At 36.9% G+C, this 22,593-nt stretch overlaps 1 pseudogene; it reads right to left on the reverse strand.

Annotated features, from left to right (window-relative positions):
* Nucleotides 1-19,909: 19,909 nt before the first annotated feature.
* On the reverse strand, nt 19,910-22,356 carry LOC131624129 (uncharacterized; annotated as a pseudogene).
* Nucleotides 22,357-22,593: the final 237 nt, after the last annotated feature.

Genomic DNA, 22,593 nt, shown 5'->3' on the forward strand with positions numbered 1-22,593 from the left:
GGCGCTAAGGATCGAAACCATGAAAGTTTTATTTTATCACCACGGTTAAACCATCTACCGTTATTATATGCTAACATTTTTTAATTAAAAAAATTGTTATCGACTTAGTTTAGATATGTCACCACGGTGTATTAATAAACCGCGGTAATTTTGACGTTGTCGTATGCGTGTTTTGTAACTACTTTCTTACTTATTCATTAATTTGGATGTCGAAGTGCTAATATTATAAATTTATCCTCGCTCTACCGTATTAAAAGTTCATTCCATCAAATAAATGTTCAAGTGTGTTCGATCTACACCTATTCTTAAACTACGAAACAAATTTTACTCATAAGTTAAAAAAGTATTTAAAAAACCAAGGAATTAATAATATTTTTAAATTGTTGAAGAAAAGTTAAATTGTAATGTCATAAACCGCGTGATTCCACATATATTGCAAAGTCATTAAAACATAATTGTTTTTCAAAAATTAACAGAAATAATAAATTGACTAACGAAAATATAGTTAATAGACTAAAAAGTGAAAAAAAATTAAATATCCATGTTTAATAAAAAAATACCAAAAAAATCATGTTTTCGGGATACTTACCAACTTGTCTCGGTTTGGAATACCAGATAAGTGGATGCGCCATTTAGTTTGGCGCATAAGGATTGAATTTGGGTGCATACGCCAAACCATTTGGCTAACACTAAAATTAGAAGTGTTTGCGCCAAATGGAATGGCGCATTAGGCTTAGGGTTTTTCCCTAATAGCCAAACCATTTGGCGCATTAGGGTTAGCTTTTTTTTTATTTTTTTCCAATTTTTTTTATTAGTTAAAGTGCTTATATATATTATTTTTCAAATTATTTTTTTAGTTTTTATAATTTAATGCACAAAACATAAATTGACATTTGATAATCGAAAACGAAACATCGGTTACAATTGATTAAAGAAACGATACATCGACAACAATTGACTAAAGAAAATACAACAAAATGCTTAATGGCGTCCATCACCAAGATAGCCATCTGTTCCGCACGACGGTCTTGTTATCACACGTTTACCGCGATCGTTGATGCCGCCGCGAAGCCTAGCACCACCCCTACCCCTTCGTGCTTCTTGTTGGGACTGTGTCACTGGGCCTGGAAGTGGGTTGTTTCGTGGGTCGCTGTCAATGAATTCGTCCACGCCACCATAATTTTCCGGAAAACGGCTGTTGTAAAGTCGGTTACCCATCCCCTCATAAGTGTTAAGTCGTGGTGGTGGAGTGGACAGGGGAACGACTTCAGGTTCGTAGCACCCAGCAGCACTAGAACTACCTTGATTAAAGCCAAATTGGTTCGACGGTGTTGCATAGCCAGAAGGGGTGCCACGGTGAGAGGATTCTTCATGAGGACCATCGTCGGGACTTAGATGTAGGCTTGACGAACCGGGCGTAAGGTTTTGGCCGAACAACCTTGCGGACCCTGCAAACGCTGAAAACCCAAATGGTTGTGATTGGGTCCGATACTGGCTAGCGGAATGGTGTTGGTCTCCAGCTTCTTGAAAAGGTTGAGACTGTGATTGGAACAGATTTGGTTGCCGGTAGTTGCGAGCAGAACGGGACGGAGTGGAGAACAAATTTTGTTGTTGGTCGGTGTACTGATTTTGTTCTGGTTCTCGTAGTAGTTGTTGTTGCTACAGTTGTCGTTGTTGTAGTTGTTGCCGTTGTTGTTGTCGTTATTGTAGTAGTAGTAGTAGTAGTTGTTGTTGTTCCTCTTCAGGTTGTTGTTGGGGTAGGATGTAGTTGTGAGCACGGAGGTCTATTAAGTAGAAAGGATCCGCAATAAACAAGTTAGGGGTTGTAACCGTACGATACCAACTTATGTACTCGGCGGACGGATTCATCTCATGATCACTGATGGGGAAGTTGAGGACATATTGGCGACGGTCCTTCCACATCTGGCGGTGATCGGGTGCGAAATCCTTCCAGTTTTGGTGAGTCCACTGATGGTTGACTCGTCCGAGGTGCCACACTCCCAAGTCAACTGGAGGGTCGGGTATACCTTGACGCATTCCGAACTGTAGCATGACCCGGTCACTATGATGCATTTCGATGATGTTGTACCGGATCAGGCAACATCTTGTAGTCCAAATTTCTGCATCTACAGCTCTAGGCTCATGGTCGCAATTGAGATACGGTCTCCATATAAACTGCATGCATAAGAGTTATACATTATTTCGGGCAAGTATTTATAAAAAATACATATATAAAAGAGCAAAAGATTAGAGATAATACTTGATGGGGTCCTAGGTGATCAATCAGCTGGCGGTACATTGTGATATTTGATTGCGGATTTTTTGTGAAGTCCATTTTTTTCATGCAAAATCTAAAACGCAAATTAAATGATTTAGTTAGATTAGAGTAGATCATAATCCACTAATTGTGCATGAAAAATATGGTATATTAAAAACTTACCTCAGTGCATACGGAAAGATCCAACTGCCATTGTTAATCGGGGCCATTATGGGCATCCTCCACCACCCCCACACCTACACCAACAGAGCGCATCCATAGAATGTGCAAGAATCATATTTTGAGTTCTTGCACAGGGATTGGTACACCGTAGCCAGCACTGCAGACCCCCAGCTATATAGACCAACTCTAGTAAAATCCATTAATAAACGAAGATACATAAAATTAACAGTGTTACCAGTACTATCTGGAAACAAAACGTTTCCAATTAGCAAGAGTAGGTAGCACCTGGTTTTCTGAAGTATGGTCTCTTGGGGAGACGCATCATCCAACGGAAAATTATCATAATAAACCCTTAACCTCTTAAGGCTAACACCTTGTCCCCTAGCTCCAACTTGTCCCTCTATCAAGTTTATGCCCAATGCCTGAAAGCATAGGGAATTTGCCTGCATTACACAGCCATTAATTTCCTTCCCGTCAACTGGAAGGCCTAGTAACATATGAACATCCTCCAGGGTGATGGTGCACTCCCCTGTTGGAAGATGGAAAGTGTGTGTCTCCGGCCTCCAGCGTTCTAGCAACGCCAGAACAAATTTGTGATCAATAGAAGACTCAGCGATGGTGCTAATCGGTCCGAAACCAGCAACATCCAAGTAGGGTCTTATGCATAAGTATTCAGTTATTTCATCACAGACAGGTGCATGTTATTAACGTAATAGTAAAATACTTACATAGGCTGCGATGTTCTCGGGGGTTCCTCGGTGCGTATCACGCATTATTAAGAGAGACATGGTTGAGCACTGGAAATCTGGAATTTGAAAGCAAAACGATTAATGTGAGAGTAGATGAGTGAATGTGGTGAGAAATCTGTAGAGGCCATGGTAGTATATATATTGATGAGGCTTAAACGGTAACAAGCTGCATGCTGGACATGTCAACACATTCAAAGTTGCTAGGTGTTGCTTGTGCAGAAGTGGTTGGCATGCATGCAATTAACTTTCGGTGACATGCACGCAGAGCAGAACTAGGTGCCATATAGGGTTGCATGCATGCAGTATTAGGAGGAATCGTTTCAGGAATCTTTTTAGGAATCGTTTCAGGAATCGTTTCAGACGCATGCTAGGTTGCAGGAATCATTTCGGACGCATGCGAAAGACTGAAATTATTAAGACGTTAAAAGATGGGGACCATGTGGGGACCACATACCATACATATGCGCCAAATGAAATGGCATAATTTTTCAAAATTTCTTCTAATGCGCCATTCCATTTGGCTCATTCCAGTTAGGAAAATGTACATATGCGCCATTCCATTTGGCGCATTAGTACAAACCCTTTTTTTTTTTTTGAAAATTAGGGTTTACATTTTTTCTTGTAGAGGAAACCCTAATTGTGCTATAGACCATAAGCAAGGCGTTCGTCCCTTTATAAATTAGGGTTTCTTGTGTGCATAAGACTACACACACGGAAAAAATGAGATCTCGAATAAGGCCAGATAGCACGCACCGGACCTCTGAGCCTCCACCACCTGTGAGGCGGTTCGACTATCAACCAGACTATCGTCGAAGGAACGGGCACGTCATTTTCTCCCCCGTCAAACCTCCCATGCAGGTTATGTTTTGGAATATCCATTCCATGGACCAACTTAAGAGAACCTAACTGAGGTTTTTGGACGGGGAGTACAGTCCCGGCGAAGAAATCAGATCTATTAAGAGGCTTAGAATAAGGGGTGGTATTTTTCTTGAAAGACAGCGTTGGTGGGAGACTATGGAAGACGACATTCAATGCACTCGGATGATGGAGGACAGAGAAGACATTGTTTTAGCTGTTGTAATATCCTAGATGCCGCAGTTTCTTTATCATTTTTGTAACTTCTGTACCGTTCAATCAAATGCTCTTAGCATATTTCAATGAAATGATATTTTATCGTTACAAAGTTGCCAATGAGTATTTAAGTTATTAATAATTAACAAAAATCTTTCCCGCCATATTTACCCGCTAAAAAAAGTTGCCACAAGTGGTCTGCTCTTCTATAAATGGAGGTGTGTGTGTGGAGTTGAAGTATTAACTCTTTTTTTCTTCTTACTGCAAACACTTAAAAATGAATTCAGTTTGGGCTGTAGTCTTTTTTGAGGAAGGTAGCCACATGCGGGTTTGCCTGAACCCTCATTGGGATTTCAAGAGAATTGTTAGAGTCATCAACACTGGGTTTCGTCAACTAGATGGTCCAACCAGGAAAGTTAAACAGATAGATTATCGTTGTCCATACATTATGTTGACGGATAATAACCCAGAAGGCACGTACATGTATCATTTATGAACAAGAATAAAAAAACTCACCATTGTGTGTCGTATTGAAGGGTTTCTCCAATAAGAACGATGAGAAAATCGAAAACGCGGTTTATATGTGGCTCTGAGCCCGCAATGGTTGAAAGTTGAAACTGTCGAGTGAAGGAATGAGAAGAAAGAGAGAACCTGTATATTTACATCGCTAAAATATGATTAAAAAATGATTTTATTTCATTTTTAATTTTTTATAAATAATTATAGAGATAGTAACACTTCTAACACACACATTTCCATTTTTTTATAATTTTATTCTTTATAATTGTTTCCCCAAATCATGTTGGAATCCTGTGATCATGTCGCGTCATGTTGGACTCTTGGGACATATATAGATTAGCGTGCGTCTGTCTAGTCGCGTCATGTTGGAATCTTGGGACAGACCTAGATCAGCGTGCGTCTGTCTAGTCTCGTCAATTTGGAATCCTGTGACAGACATAGATCAGCGTGCGTCTGTCTAGTCTCGTCGTGACTTTTTATGCCCATAATCTCTATAATTATTTTCAATTTGGAATCTTGGGACAGACATATATCAGCGTTTGTGTGTCTTGAGACAATGCAAAGCTGTAAGAATTACCCTATATAAGACAACCAATATTTTCTAAACATTACAACACACACAATCAATATTGCCTACTCTGACCTGAAATTACAACAACCAAACACTAACCCGAAAAATGGCTTCATCTACCCAATACCTTGTACATGCACATCTAAACGGTGAGACTTACTCACATGAAATAGCTGGTTTTGTGATGAGAAACACTCAGGTTGTGGCATTTTTGTTAAGCAAAAGAGCCACTTTTACATCCTTCATTCAGCGACTACACGCTAAGATTGCAATGGGTCCTATTGCAAACATTTTTTACCAATGTCCCTCTTTCAATGACAACAACACCGTCAAGTTTAATGAGATGGAGATTGCAAATGACGAAGACCTGCAAGATATGTTTACTACCCACGAATACTCTGGCTTGGATTCCATCGAGTTGTACGTTACTCTACAGGTTGGGACACAAGAAACTCATGTTGTCCAGTCGCAAGTTATAGACCCACCAGTCAACGAGCAAGAAGAGGTTGATGTCATAGACGAGGAAGAAGAAGATCTAGAAACTGAATTTGACGACATGGTCAACGAGGAATCCAGCGACGAGCAACACATTCCGGTGCCTCCAGCCCATGTGTACGCACCTCCAGCACATATGAGTAACTTGAACCTTCAAGGTGACGAACCATCATCCGACATCTTCTTCACACCGTACATACAAAATGAAGATGAGTTAAAGGAAGGAGACAAGTTTCCTTCTAAGGAGGCATGTCTTAGAACAATAAAAAAATGGCACATGGCGCACAACGTTGATTTTGAAGTAGATCGTTCAAACCTGGAACGGTATGTAATCACTTGTAAGAATCCAGAGTGTGGCTTCAGACCGTTGGCTTCTTATAGGAAGAGAAGTAATGCATGGAAAATAGGGTCGATTACGCAACAACACACATGTGTCAACCCTAACACTTCCCATGATCATACGAAACTCAGTGGCGATCTCATCTGTCAGGAGATCTTGCCTCTCATAAGCTCTGATCCGTCTTTGAAGGTCAAAAATATTATCTCGCATATCGTTACAACCTTCAACTACACTCCATCTTACAGAAAGGCGTGGGTTGCAAAAACAAAGGCAATTGAGATAGTCTATGGCAACTGGGAGGAGTTATACAAAATTCTTCCCCGCTACCTTACTGCGCTTCAAAGTTATGCACCTAGCACTATTACTATTCTAGAGACACTGCCCGCGCATGCCCCGGATGGAAACCCTGTTCAAGGAAACGGAATATTCCATCGGCTATTTTGGGCGTTCAAACCTTGCGTACGAGGGTTTGCACATTGTAAACCCATACTTCAAATTGATGGAACATGGTTATACGGCAAATACAAAGGAACCATGCTTATGGCGGTTGCACAGGACGAGAACAACAACATTTTTCCCGTGGCGTTCGCAATTGTTGAAGGTGAAACTGCCGCGGCTTGGAGTTTCTTTCTAAGGAACCTCCGAGAACATGTTGCTCCTCAGCCGGACATCTATTTAATCTCTGATAGGCACGCTTCCATTGAGAGTGCTTATAATAATCCAGCAAACGGATGGCATGACCCGCCATCAAAACACGTCTATTGTATTCGCCACATCGCCAAGAAATTCATGCGGGAGATCAAGGACAGACATCTCAGGAAGGCCCTGGTCAATGCTGGTTATGCATTAACCCAACCCACATTCCAGCATTATCGGAGTGAGATTGCACTGACAAATCCAGATGCATGAAATGGGGTGATGTTAGACAATCTGGTCAACTGTTAAGTGATAGTTGCATGAAATTTATGCAACAGCAATCGGCAAAAGCAAACACTCATCAAGTAACTTCTTTCGACCGGTTCAACCACACGTTCAGTGTGCGCGAAACAATTGACCACAATGAAGGTTTGCCAAGACAACAGTATAGGGTTCTGCTGGACGAAGATTGGTGCGACTGTGGAAGGTTTCAAGCTTTTCGTATGCCATGCTCACATGTCATAGTTGCATGTGTGTTTGCGCACCGCGACGTAAAATCACTACTGTCTCCAATTTACAAGACTCAGACATTGCTCCGAGTTTACAGTGTTGCGTTTCCAGTGGTAGCCAAGGAGGATTACTGGCCTGAGTATGATGGGGAGGTAGTTTGGCATAACGACGCAATGCGGCGAAAGAAAAAGGTCGTCCCAATAGTACGCGGATTAGAACCGAAATGGACGTCCACGAAAAAATGAAAAGAAAATGCAGCATTTGTCGTCAGGTGGGGCACAATAGAAAAATATGCTCAAATCGTGGCTCGACCTCGTCGCAAGTTTAATCTACTCTGTATTTTTTTTACGACAATGTATCAATTTCGCATGCAACTCTTGTAACCTTTCCTCAGTCTTTCATCAATGAATTGTGCTTTAGTAAAAAACCGAAATCGACGATGCAAACATTATTTAGGATTAATAAGAATTTTACGAACTCGATTTATCAGACGTTTTTACGAAAATAAAAGACCGGAAATAAAAACTTTGCGCGAAAATACCCGAAACGGGTTAATTTTGAAAAAAAAAAGGCACAACACATAGGAGCCAAATGAAATGGCGCCTATGTGTTGCATGATGAGTGCATGCGCCATTTGGTATGGCTAACATGCATGTGCCCTAAAATCTTCATCATTTGCGCCATTTGAAATGGCATGTAGGGTACATATGCGCCATTTAGTATGGCGCATTCACTTATTTCTCATCCCAAACCTAGACAGTTTGGTAAATATCCCAAAAACATAGTTTTTTTGGTAATTTTTTTATTAAACATGGTTATTTAAATTTTTTTTCCTAAAAAGTAAGGTTAATTAAACAAGACACCAAAACAAAATAAAAGAAAGAATCAAGTGGAAGGAAAACATGTTTAATTAAGTTAAAAATAATTCTCCCACTCTCTAATTCAAGAGATGCCTTCAAGCATTATACATATATAACAAAATCGATTAAAACTCCCATAAATTTGTTGTTGATATACAAAGCCCATGATGAAAGCTATATTACTCAACGTATCCACCAATCATCACAGTTTCTATCATTACGGATAACACAAAAATTAAACGAAAGAACTTCAGCTCCAAACTCAGTTAGTGCCCTTTCTGGTCTCAAAGATTGTCTGCAAAGAGGACAAGTATGGTTTTTGAAACCAACCCATTTATCCAAACACTGTCTATGATACATATGTTGACACCTCAATACTCTAATCTCATCTCCTTGTTCTATTTTGCAAAGACACACTGAACATTCTACATCTTCTTCTAACTCATTGGTATGTTCATAATAACGCATAGTGTTCATCTCTCCAATTAATGGAAAGTGATCAGAACGATGGAGGTTATAGAAGGGATGGTAGGTTAGGAAATGTAATATCCATTTGAGATGAGTATATACTAGAGTTATGTACTTCATGATCATTATCATGATGAAAGGTTTGGAATATAGACAAATAGGTTTCTTTGCTATACTCAGCTTTTGCACTTTGAAGAAATGGGAACTTTTGGTGATGTTTATATATAAATAAAAATATGAGTAAGGTCAACTAGTGACAGCTTATTTCGAAGAAAAAAATAATTTAAACAAATAATATAAAAATCTTCATGTCAGTTAGATTATCTTTGATTCGCGATAAACATCTTCAAATGCCCCACTAATATATACCTTTCAAATATAATAGAAGTCGTCTGAAAACACCTACCACGTTTTTGTTGTGGAGAAATATAAAAATGTTTAGAGTATAATATGTTGTTCTATACTTCTATACCACCTCTCTTGAATGAAAATGTTTCATGGACACTGAATTTTTCTATACATGTTCAATCATATATAAATCTATAATTAATTAGATTACGTTGAAAATAGTGAAATTATAATTAATTCTGTAATTGAATTCATGATAATCTTGATTTTGAAATGAAATGATGAATGTTAAGAAATATGGTTGGACCTAATTCAACCTTATAAAACCGACTTGTAGGATGACAATTGCCCCCACCTTTAAGTATATGTTTAGGATATATATTATTTGATATGAGACTCTTAACAATGATCAAATATTGAATTAACCGCAGTTTTAAAATATGAGCGTCTTAATATCATTACATTTTATTAAATAATATATGTTGTTTATTGGAGAAGATTTAATTTTTGATGTCACAACACTGATAATCAAATTCTAATTTATATAATTAATCAATTTATAATTTTGTATGAACTTAGTTTTAATATTTTATTAAGTAAATTAATTTTAGAGAAAAATACATTAAAAAGTCAAAATAATATAAAAATATTGTTCACATATTTGTGAACGGTGTATGAAGTTTAGTGTCATTTTTTAGTTTAAGATTTATTTTTTTAAATGAAAATTTTTCATGGACTTTGAATTTTTTTACACATGTTCAATCATTTATATAATCTATAATCTAATTGAATTGACTGTAATATTGATTTTTAATGGAATAAATAATCAAATATTGAATTAGCCACATTTTCTAAAATATAATGAAGGGATTTAGATCCTCTCATGTGTGCTGCCCATCATGCCTTCATCTAAATCATCTATTCATGTTTTTTCTCTCTCTTCAAACAAACTTTATTTTATTTTATTAATTTTGGGCCATTAGATCAAGCAGTAGAGAAATAGTTGCAGACATTGGCAGTCATTGGCAGCAGAGGATCCATTTCCATAACGAAAGGACATTAATTTTTGAATCATTTTGAAATATGATAGTTCATTGGAGAAGCTAATTATCATTCTTGTTTTTATGAGTGAAAGTATGATTTTATTGGCGCTGGTTCTACAAAAATAAGTATTAACAAATATAAATTGAGTTTTGAGAAACTAATTTTTTTATCTTGAGTTTTGAGAAGCTCATTTTTTTCGTTTGTTTGCCTTTCTTCAATTAAACTATTTGGGATCCCTTAGTTAGTTTGTTGATCAAGATTTTCTATTCTTAGCAGCACATACATGTATGTTATACAGTTATAGTTTGAAAGGTCAAGTGGCTTTGTGTTTTATGCTATCTCGATCCTCCTCCTTTTTTATTTGAAGTTTCTTTATGGAGGATTAAAGGGAAATGCAAAAATCTCTTGGGTTAAGTGGGACAATGTTTATAAACTTAAGAGAAAAAATATGGGTTGTGTTAGGGATCTATGTCCGATTAAATTAGCTCTTTTTGACTAAATTGAGGTGGAGAATGATTTCAGGTACATCTGATCTTTGGTGTGATATTCTTAAAACTAGATATGATGCTACATTTTTTTCTTCTTTAAGTGGTGGGAATCTGGGTTTGTTGCTTCCACTTGATGAAAAAGTATGTCTCTTCTTGGGTCCAAAGAGGAGGACCCCTTAGATTAGTTTGTTGATGGTATCTAAAGAGAGTGAGATCAGGTCTTTAGAAGTCTTTTTGAAAGGATAATTGAGTAGGATTCATTCCATTTAAGATTAAGTTCTCTAGATTGTTTACTATCTATATTCAACCAGAAAAGGTGGTGAGAAAACGAGATTCCTGTTTGAAAATTAAGGCAGAGAAGACCCATATTTATTCTTGAACTACTTGTAGTTACCAATCTTCTTTCTGTCCTTCAAGGCTTTATTTTTTCTCAAGATAGAGATAAGTGGAGTTGGAGTCATACAAAAGATGGTATTTTTTATGTTTCCTCAGCTTACCATATTCGATTGGACCTTAATAATTATTTTTCTTTCTCTCATCTAGTTTAAAACCTAACTTTTTCCCTTGTCTGAATTAGTTGGATCCCTTTTAAGGTGGTGGTTTTTCTTGACAACATTTGCAAGATAGGCTTCCTTCTATAGAGAACATGTTTAAATGCAGGGGGCAGGGCTGATTGTTGATCCAGATGCGATCTTTTGACCTACTTGTGGGCTAGCTTTGTCTCATTGGTATATGATCTTTAAGTGTTTGGGGTGGCAAATGGTTCTACCTAATGATCCTATGTTTTTTTTAGTTTTTCCTCTCTTATTATGCTAGGGTTAAATATATACGTAGTTTTGCAATGATTTATCATTTTGTAGTCTGGTCTATTTGATATGTCTGAAATGATGGTATCTTTTCTGATTCTTTAATAAATGTGAAAGAAATAGAGGAGAAGATTTTTTGGCCTGGACATGGTTACTAGGTAGATATGGGGTGGAATCATGTATTTTTGCTAATTGACTTTAAAACCCTATTATTTGCCTTAACAAATAGCAGATCGAGAATTTTGACTTGATTTCAAGTTAGGTTTGGCGTCTTATTTTTTATGCTTCTCTCGGAGGCATCTAATTTGTTGATGGTGGTTTTAATTTGTGTTTGGATCCTAAAGGTGGAGTTTTTAACAACTTGAGTATTTGTTTCTGTGGATGTTTTATATGGGCTTTTTGCTTTCTAGGTGTTTCTTTGGTTCTTGTTGTTTGTTTTTTCGTTTTTGAAGGTTTGCTTGTCATATCTTGTGGTATCTGATTGCTTAAATTTTATACTTTGGTGGATCCCCTTTTATTAATATTATTTTTCATCTGAAAAAAAGGTAAAAAATAATAAACTAAGAAAACCTAATGTAGACAGCAAAAAGAGAAAATAAAGATTATATTTGTTATACTCCCCCAGAAGATGAATTATGACCATCCAATATTTTGTATTTGTCATAACCGTGAATGTCCTTTTATTGTGATTTTTTTTACTTTCTATTAGTTGAAAATTGCAGTGTAACAATCACACACTAAAATATTTTAGAACTTTTTTTTGGTAGGCAATGATATATCATTTACAAGAAGTACAAGGGGTACTCATCCAAAAATATAACACTTAACCGATAAGAAAGTCCATCGGCCAATGACTCCACAAAGTAAAATTACATACTACATTACCGGGAGTGCCTATCACGTTCCATAGCCACGATAATAACTTTGTCTGCTCGACCACATCATCGACTCGAAACACCTTAGCATTGAAGGTAATGTCATTCCCCGTGCTCCAAATAGCCCAACCAGTAGCTAGCCAAACTAAAAGTTTTTTCCTCCCGCAAACCGCTTGACTCAACGCACCGCAGAAAACAAGGAGATGATCCACTACTCCCACTGCAGGTGCCATAACCGATTCCAACCATACAGTTATCCTTTGCCATACCATTTTTTAGAAAATGCATTGCACTAGAAGATGTTCCAATGATTCAAGATGTAAATTGCAAAAGACACATACCTTGTCACAGTTGTTAACGATAATACCTCTTCTAACTAAGAGGTCTCTAGTAGCTATACGGTTCCTAATACACCTCCAACCGAAAACCTTTATCCTCTACGGTACCGCAGAACTCCATAAGATCTTTGAGGCTTTTTGTTGCTCTTCACTCCGCTGTGGTAACATTCTACTGCTGTAAAACATGACATATCCATTGCTAACCTTGTAGACTCCGAATACCCCTCTAAACCACTTGAAATTGTCCATAACAAACATCACCGGACCATACCCCTATAAAATCCCTTCTAGTTCAACATATTGAGTTACTGATTCTGGTCCAAAACCTGTCATAAAGGTTCCCCATTACACAACCCAAGAAGTCCCTAGAAATTGACCCATCTGCTGCACTGTCGTGTCCTTACGGATAGCGCTTCTATAAGCTTCAGGAAATAGAACTTTGAAGGGTACCCCTCCACACCAATTGTTGTGCCAAAAGCGGATATACTCTCCCGAGCCTAAACTATACGCCACTCCCTTCAAAAACCAAATCTATTTCACCATCAACCTTGTGCTCAACTATGTCGCGCCACCATAACGACGCTTTCTTGTTCGCGGCTCTATACTCACTCTCGAGGACAGCCTCTGTAACACCCCAATTCTACCCAGGCATATAGGTACAATTATCAGAGTATAAAAATTAAATTCATAAAAACAATTAGGGCGTTACACTTAAGTAACCACGTAACCAAACATAGCATACTCGCAAAAGATGCGTAACACAAATAATCAAAGAGGACGGATACACATAAACACCTGAATGTATTCATACTTATATAAATGCATCGGTAAACAAAATATCCACAACATTCTTCCAAAATACATCGCATGAGAAGGTATTCCAAATACATAATACGAATGCATCTAAAGGATCAAATAAACATCAAAAGGATCCTATAAGCATTATCTACAAAATAAGTGTTCGATCCCCCCCCCCCTAGGTGTTACGTATCATGAGCGGACGACACCAAAACGGACGACTACAAAAAGAGCACCTACACCTGCGGATCACCTGCACATTACCCACGAGTAGGTAACATTAAGGCAGAAGGGTGAGAATATAATTCATAAAGAAAGCATGATCAATATAGTAATGCCCACAAATATCATTAAGAATCATATAACAAGATAATCCAACAAGTCAACCACAGTCAATATATAAGTAATGCGGTACATGAATGATAACATAAATTATAAAGACCGACAATGATGAATGAGACTCGACTATGCGTATGCATGTGGTACCAAATCCGGAGTAAAACTCCTCCTTGTCATTATGACAAATACACCTGCCAAGCATTATGCTGGGACTTTATTCCACTCAGGAAGCCCGCAGGCTGTCGTCATCGAGCACGTAGCTCCCACTGATGACCTCTTGCCACTCAGGCTAATATACCGTTACCGAGCATTAAGCTCCTACTGGTAACCATGCCCGCAGGCCATCTGTTAACAGCATTCCGCCATTAACGTATTGAAATGTTATGATGTGCATACAAACGACTCGATTACATAACAACAACAACAATAATATAACTCGGTCACATATCCACATCACACCGGTTATATTAATCCACACGGATACATCATCAAAATTGCCACTCGGGCGTTCATATTCACACAGCACACATATATCGTCAAAACATACTTGATTAGCAAATATCATTTCACAACATACATTTATGAAAAATCATTCAACCACCAACACACTCCTCTTTATCATAAAGCATACTCAAGGGTTCTCATAATACTTCAAACGGCGCGTAGAAACGACCTACGGTTCAAAAGATACAACAAAACGAAGTTTGGAAAAACAAAATTTCACACAGTCCGCTTGAGCTCCGCTCAGCGGACCCAGACAGGGAATCACCAAACAAAAATACAGAACCTCCGCTCAGCGGACCCAAACAGAGATTTCCTGCAAAAGAACCTCCGCTCAGCGGACCTGCGTAAACCCAGAAAAACCAGTTCTGCAACAGACCGTCTCAGCTCCCTCTAAACCATTCAAAACCCATTTAAACCTTCATCCCAACACCAATACAACACAAACATGCTATATATACACCTAATCCATGATTAACACATGGTTGAATCATCACATATTATCTTTGACCTATATTTCTTCATAAGCAAGGAAACATGGAGAAATGAAAAACAAACATGATCCATGGGAACATCTATCATCATAGTACACATACACACCACAAAATCAAGTTTATAACTTCAAAACTCACAAAACACACAATTTACCATTGTTGAACAAGCATGGAAAAGAGCAAGAATAAGAACAAAACACACAAAACTACAAAAACCATACAATCAAGATAAACTATATTCATCCCCCTTACCTTGGTTGGATTCTTGGCTCTAGCTTGGTTTGGATTCCTACACTTCTCTTCTTCTCTTCACAAGTTTCTTTCTTTCTCTCCAAAATATCTCTCTTTCTTTCTATCTCAAAATATCTCTTTTTCTCTCTATATCTCTTTCTATTTCTCTACTTCTCATTTTCCCCCACTCAACTTTCATATATTCTAATTTTGGCCCAAATGTCACTAAACATTAATTCTAACCAATTAACACCCAAAACATAATAATTACACACATGGAAAGTAATAAGTAAACTATTAACATAATTAATATTTACCGACTGACTCGACTCGAAAACGGTAAAATTAGGAAAATGTAGCAAACATCACAATTAATCAGAAAAACACATTTATGGGCGTTACAGCCTCCACAACGCTTCTTTTTCCGCCAAAAAATGCCACCTCCACTTTCTTAGAAGAGAAATATTAAATGCATACAAGCAACGAATACCTAGGCCCCCTCCTCCTTCGGCCGACATACGTCTTCCCAACTCACTCAATCTACCCCTCTCTTATCCAAACCATCGGACCATAGAAACTCTCGTTGAATTTTCACAAGCTTCTTCAAGACAACCTTCGAAACCCTATAGAATGACATAAAATAAATTGGTATTGCATTGAGAACTGAGTTAATCAATGTAACTCGCCCTCCTATTGACAAGACTTTTCCTTTTCAAACTGACAGCCTACTCTTCATATTGCTAACAACTTGCTTCCACGCGTCTTGCCACCTATGATTAATCCCAACATGTAAGCCAAGGAACGAAAACGGAATCGAACCAGTAACACAGTTCAAATACGCTGCTGCATCATGCAAAAATTCGACCTCCACATTAACTCCCATGAGATTACTCTTACACAGATTAATGCTTAAGCCTGAAATTAGTTCGAACCCCCTTAACAATGCCTTCAAACACCGGACGTTACTACATGATGGTTCACATATAAGAATGGTGTCGTCGGCAAATTGTAATAATTCAAACTACAATCCTTGCGCCACTGAAAAACCCTTAAGCAACTCATCTTGAACTACCCTTGAGACTAAATGTGCCAGCCCTACACAACTAGTGTGAAGAGGAAATGTGATAACGGATCACCTTGTCGTAATCATTTTTTCATATTAAAATCAGAGGTTGGACTACCATTTAACATAACCAACAACAAAGCAGTACACACGCATGCTTTGTTCCACTTAATCCATCTATCGCCAAACCGAACCTTCTCAGCATGTATAATAGGAAACCCCAATTTACATTATCATTTGCTTTATCGAAATCAACCTTAAACAATAAACATTTCTTACTCTTCCTGTTTGCAAAGTCAAGCAACTCATTTAGTACCATGATGCCATCTTGAATCTGCCTACCGGGAATAAAAGCTGTTTGAGATTTAGACACCAACTTGCCTACTACAATACGCAACCTGTTGGCTGGAAATTTAGCAATAATTTTGTAAAGACTCCCCACAAAACTTACGGGTCTATATTCGTTCAAGAACTAAGGATTTTCAACCTTTGGTATCAAAGAGATGAATGAGGCCGAGATGGCTTTTAGGAGATTCGTCCTTTCAAAAAATTCAAACACAAATCTACAAATAACGGGGGATACAATATTTTAGCATTTACGAATGAAATTAAAATTGTACTAGTCTGATCCCAGGCACTTAATATCGTCCAGCTCCCGAACCACCTCCCAAATACCAGCCTCTAAAAATGACTGCTCCAAAGAATCTGCTTCCTGTTGTGAGAGCTGCACCAAAGGAACACCCTCCAACTTTGGTCTTCTAAATTGTTGTTCCCTAAGCTTTTCTTGGAAGAATCTTTTAACTTCCTCTTTAACAGCATTAACATCCGAAACCCTGCCAACACTCGTCTCCACACTACCAATATAATTGCAGCTGTTTCTAGCCTTCACCGTGTTATGGAAAAACCTCGTATTCAAGTCCCCTTCTTTACATCACTTAATCCTTGATTTTTGCTTCAACAAACTTTCCTGACGTCGTAAACTATTCCAAAAGGCAGAAGCTGCGTCAGCTCTCTCTTGTGAGACTACATCCACCTTTACGTCCATGTTTGCCAGCCCCCTAGCCTCGCTAGCTCTGTGAATAGCGACAAAATTATCATCGGTAACATTAATTTTTAAAATAGCATCCTCCACGAGCATGTCCACCCAACCTTAAACCTCGAAATTCCACCTTCTGAAACTTACCTTAAGTAACTTCAACTTTTCCTTAATAACAAATGCAGCAGACCCCAATACCAACATACTTTTCCATTCCTTGTTAACAAACTCAACGAAACCCGGATGCTCCAACCATCCATTGATAGTTCTAAAAGGCTTTGGACTCCAATTCTGCTTATTGCAGTTGAGCCATATAGGACTACGGTCCGAAACGTCTTTAGGACCAATTTCTTGCGCTACTGCCGAAAGAAGAGTGACCATACCACTTGATAGTAGAAATCTGTCAATTCTGCTCATAGCCCCACCATACCCTCTACTCCAAGAAAATTTCCGATGTCCTGTTGGTAAATCCTCCAAATCCATCATCCCTATGAAGTCTTTAAAATTTGCAGCTTCTTGCGGACTATGCGTGGAATTTCGACCAATATGTTCCTACTCAAATCTCACTAAATTAAAATTGCCGCCTATACACCACTCACCATCCCCCCACAACCCTCTTAACTCAATCAACCTCCCGCACAAACACCTCTACTTAGACAGGACATAAGACGAATACACGTTCACAAAATAACACTGTGAACCTTTGAACATAGCGCAGATTCCAAGATACCCTTCCCCTTTGAAGCTGAAAATTGGCTCAAATACATTTTTCCTTCCACATAATCAGCAACCCCCCGAGCAACCGTTAGAATTTTGGACCGACTAGTCGATGTTGCAGAATCCCCAAAAACTTCTAACAATGGCTTCCGGAATTCTTTTTAGTTTTGACTCCTGGATGAAACAGAGATCAGCTTTCCCCTTCATAAAAGACTCTCTAATCCTCCTCCTTTTCATAAAACCCCCTTATTTTGAACCGCCATCTGGACCATACGACCTCCGCTATCTCTTTTCTCCATAGCCTGCATAGCTTCAGTATAAGTTTCATCTGGTTCATCCCCTACCACCCCCAAACCTGCAATTATTTTTCACAAATCCTCCGCAGCTTTCCTCTTCTCCAATTCCACGAACCTTCTGTTACCTTGTTATTTGTTTACTATTTCCGACTCCAACATTTATGATTGATGTAACTTGTTGAATTTATCTTTTGGGTTTTATATGGTTGTTTTCGTTTTACTTAATTAAACATGGGTAATTGTGTATAGCATGTGTAGAAAAAAAATGTACTGTCCATGAAACATATTCATTTATGTGAGTGATATAGAGCAGAACCCACATATTGTAGTCTATATAAACACTTATGTATTTCTCAACAACAAAAACGTGGCAGTTGTTATCTAACGATTCTATTATATTTTATAGTATACTAGTGGCCTTTTAAAATCAAGGCTTTATATCGCGAGTCAAAGACACTCACTCTAACTGGTTTTTTACTTCAAAATACCACATGGTTATATTAATTGTTTAATTAATTTTTTGTTTAGCTATTCAATAAATTAAATCATTATTATACAAGATTCTCAAAAAAGTACGAATTAAATTAAAAATCATCCAAAACTAGTTAAAAATATCAGTCAAGAAATAGAGAACTAACCACGTACTTTCATTTTCGAAATAAGGTGTCACTATTTGACTTTACTCATCATTATTTTATCTATATATCTTTTCTGCACTTTCGTTTATAAACATCACTACAAGTTCTCGTTTCTTCAAAACACAAAAGCTGAGTATAGCAAAGAAACCTATTTGTCTATATTCCAAACCTTTCATCATGATAATGATCATGAAGTACATAACTCTAGTATATACTCATCTCAAATGGATATTACATTTCCTTACATACCATCCCTTCTATTACCTCCATCATTCTGATCACTTTCCATTAATTGGAGAGATGAACAATATATGTTATTATGAACACACCAAAGATTCAGAAGAAGAAGTAGAATGTTCGGTGTGTCTATGCAAATTAGAAGGAGGAGATGAGATTAGAGTATTAAGATGTGACCATATGTATCACAGACATTGTTTGGACAAATGGATTGGTTTTAAAAACCATACATGTCCTCTTTGTAGAGAATCAATAAGACCAGAAAGGAAAATCACTGAGCTTGGAGCTGAAGTTATTTCATTTAATTTTTGTGCTATTCGTAGGGATAGAGATTCTGATGATTGGTGGATACATTGAGTAAGATTCATTTTTATTCGGGTTTGTATACAGTTAACAAATTTGTACAAGATCTCATGATATATATTTGTTTTATTAGACTATCTTAGTAAATGCATGTAGTTTAGTTATCAATTAATTATTAAATTAAATTTACCATATCACTTTATCAAATTAACTAGGTGAATTCTTATTTACCCACCTCAAAAAGGTGGGTAAGGTTACCTTTAGTGTAAAATGCATTGAAAACATCAAACAATTGTTCTATATGATAAATAATTAAACACATAAAAATTAAATGGTGTCATTTGATTGGTGGAATGTACACCAATGTTGTCAGAATCGAGATCTTACATAAGATCGGGAGGGGACATTAAGATCGTAAAATATAAAATCGTAATTAAGATCGGAAGATCTTACACAATTAATTTTATAAGATCGAGAGATGATAACAAGATCGTAATATTTAAGATCGTAACCAAAATCGTAAGATTTTACCAAAAAATAATACTTAAAATGTTTTATATTATATATTTAATAGTGCATAAGTTTGAATATTAAATATAAATCCATAAAGTCTAAGTCGAAAACATAAAATTAAAAGTCTCAAATCTTAAACCTAAAATAACAAAGTCCATAAAATAAAATACTTAAAATTATAAAGGCTAGTACAAATCATAAATACGCCGATAATTTGGATTATCCCCCATAATGTCATCTTCTTCATCTTCACTAATCTCATCATCTCCTCCACCATCATCATCATCATCTTCTCCATCACCTTCGTCTGCATTTTCTTCTTCATTGTCACTTTCTATAGTTTCAAGGACATCAAATTCATCTACATGTGTAGTTGATTTAACACCAGTACTTTGCATCAAATCTTCATCTAAATCAGCCACATTTACATGATTACCACCTGCATTTTCTTCCTCAGCAACACACCACCAATCATCATCATCTTGGAAATCATCGATTGTTAGATCTCGCTTTTTCCTTTCAGCCTTATTCTTGGTCAATCTTGTATTTACCATCACATACACAAGATCGTTCATAGTCTTTTGTTTCAACCGGTTTCTTTTTTTCGTATGAACCTTAAAAGGGGAAATATTAAATTAAAATGCATAACATATAGTAACTATAAAAAATATATATGATAATTTGAAAACATACCATCTCAAAAGCACTCCAGTTTCTCTCACAACCAGAAGAGCTGCAGGTCAAACTTAACACACGAATAGCAAAGTTTTGCAACTCTGGGTGTGCATCACCGTAAGATTCCCACCATTGAGTTGGTGTCTTGTTTTCTAGTCCACGTTGAGCTATTTCACTCCCAAAGAACCCTTTTTTACTCTTAAAATCCTCAAGCTGACCATCAATTTTATTCACCATATCCATGTCTCCTCCCATCATCCTTTTTAAACATGCATACATCCCTTGTTTAACTTCATTATCTGCTTTGAAATTAGGTTTGTAATGCAACATTGGATTAAGATAGTAGCCCGCAGCATGCAAAGGCCTATCCAACTGTTTGTCCCATCTATTATCTATAATCTGCCATAAAGGTTGGTAGCTTAAGAAAGAAAAGATTAAATTAGTTCATAAATAAATACTTATATACTGCTTATATGAAATATATCAATTTAATATATTTTATAAAATTATACCTTTTTCTCTTATTATTGTAGCTAGTTTGAATTTGCTCTTTTGCTTGATCCATTGCTTCATAGATATAGCCCATGGCTGGCTTCTCATCAGAATCCACCATACGCAAGACTTTAAGTAATGGAAAAGCACCCTTAAGGCAAATAACCAAATTCTTCCAAAAGTCCCTATTTGTGACTATATTTTCAACCAATTTCCCATCTTTTGTCTTGGCAAATTTACTATCCTTCCATTCCTTAGAAGTGAACATCCTATACAATTCTCCCTTCTTATCATTCAAGCAACCCAAACACAAATATGATGTTGCAAAGCGAGTCACACCAGGTCTTATCAACTCACCTCCTGCAGTATAATGATGCAACTAAGTTATAAGACCCGTCCTAGCATAAATGTAAGTTGTGATCTTTTTACCCGAAGCAATAGTCTCCTTATGCATAGGTATCTTGCTCTCGAAATCCTCTAACATTAGATCAATACAATGAGCTGCACAAGGTGTCCAATAAAGCATATTCCTCTTGTCCATCAACATTTGTCCAGCCAACTTGTAATTTGCAGCATTGTCTGTTACAATTTGAACAACATTTTCTACCCCCACTTCCTCAACGATGTCATCCAACATTTTGAAAACTTTATCAGATGTCTTTGAAATTCCAGATGCATCAATTGATTTTAAAAAGAAAGTTCCCATAGGACTATTGACTAAAAAGTTTATGATAGTCCTCCTCTTTTGGTCAGTCCATCCATCACTCATTATTGTACATCCAAATTTTTTCCAAGCAGCTTTATGCTCCACCAATATGCTATTTATTGACTCAACTTTTGTCTTTAAATGTTTACCTCGAATGTCATGATAAGATGGTGGCTTATATCCTTTACCATATCGGGCAATCATTTCACACATCTTTATAAATTCTTCATCTTTTACAACGTTAAAGGAGATAGCATTGTTGTAAAAATAAGTTACAACTTGTAGGTCAGTGTCCTCTTTTTCTTTTTTCTTAAAAGCATCGTTGATAGTTGATTGAGAAGTTATCCCCCTCTTGAAAATATTTGCAAGACTTGAAGATTCAACTTTTTTTCTTTTACCATCTTCCACATCAACCTCTACCACATCTTCACTTAGAGTTCTCTTCTTGATGAGTTGAGTTTGCAATCTATGAACAATGACCCACATTTCTTTGCGAACTTCATCAGGAACAGATACACAGGGTTCAACATTACTATTTGTCCCTGCTAAATGATGCTTAAATCGAAAAGCACCGCCGCTATACTCGTGATGACAATAGTTGCACTTGATATTTCTTGATCCATCGTTTACGGGAGTACCATGTTGCCATCCCACATCTTGTCTCTGACCAGGAGCATTTTTTGCAACTTTCTTATTTCTCACATTTTTAACACCTGAATTTGTTGGAGGAACCGACATACTACTACTACGACCAGTCATCTGTCCGATTAAAAAATAAACAAAGACAAAAACTAAGACAAATAACTTTAATAAAAAATATATAAATTGAAAAAGACAAACATATTAAAAATTCATGTGTTTAATATTTTTAATAAGTATTATATTTCAAAATAAAAATAAAATTAAAAAAATAAAATAATTTAAAAATCTCAATAGAGTTTACTAATGTTGTACATTACAAACTAAGAAAAAGTCCTTAGTCATGTCTATCTTCTT

The sequence above is a fragment of the Vicia villosa genome, unplaced genomic scaffold (genome assembly GCF_029867415.1).
Source record: "Vicia villosa cultivar HV-30 ecotype Madison, WI unplaced genomic scaffold, Vvil1.0 ctg.000106F_1_1, whole genome shotgun sequence".
Lineage (NCBI taxonomy): Eukaryota > Viridiplantae > Streptophyta > Magnoliopsida > Fabales > Fabaceae > Vicia > Vicia villosa.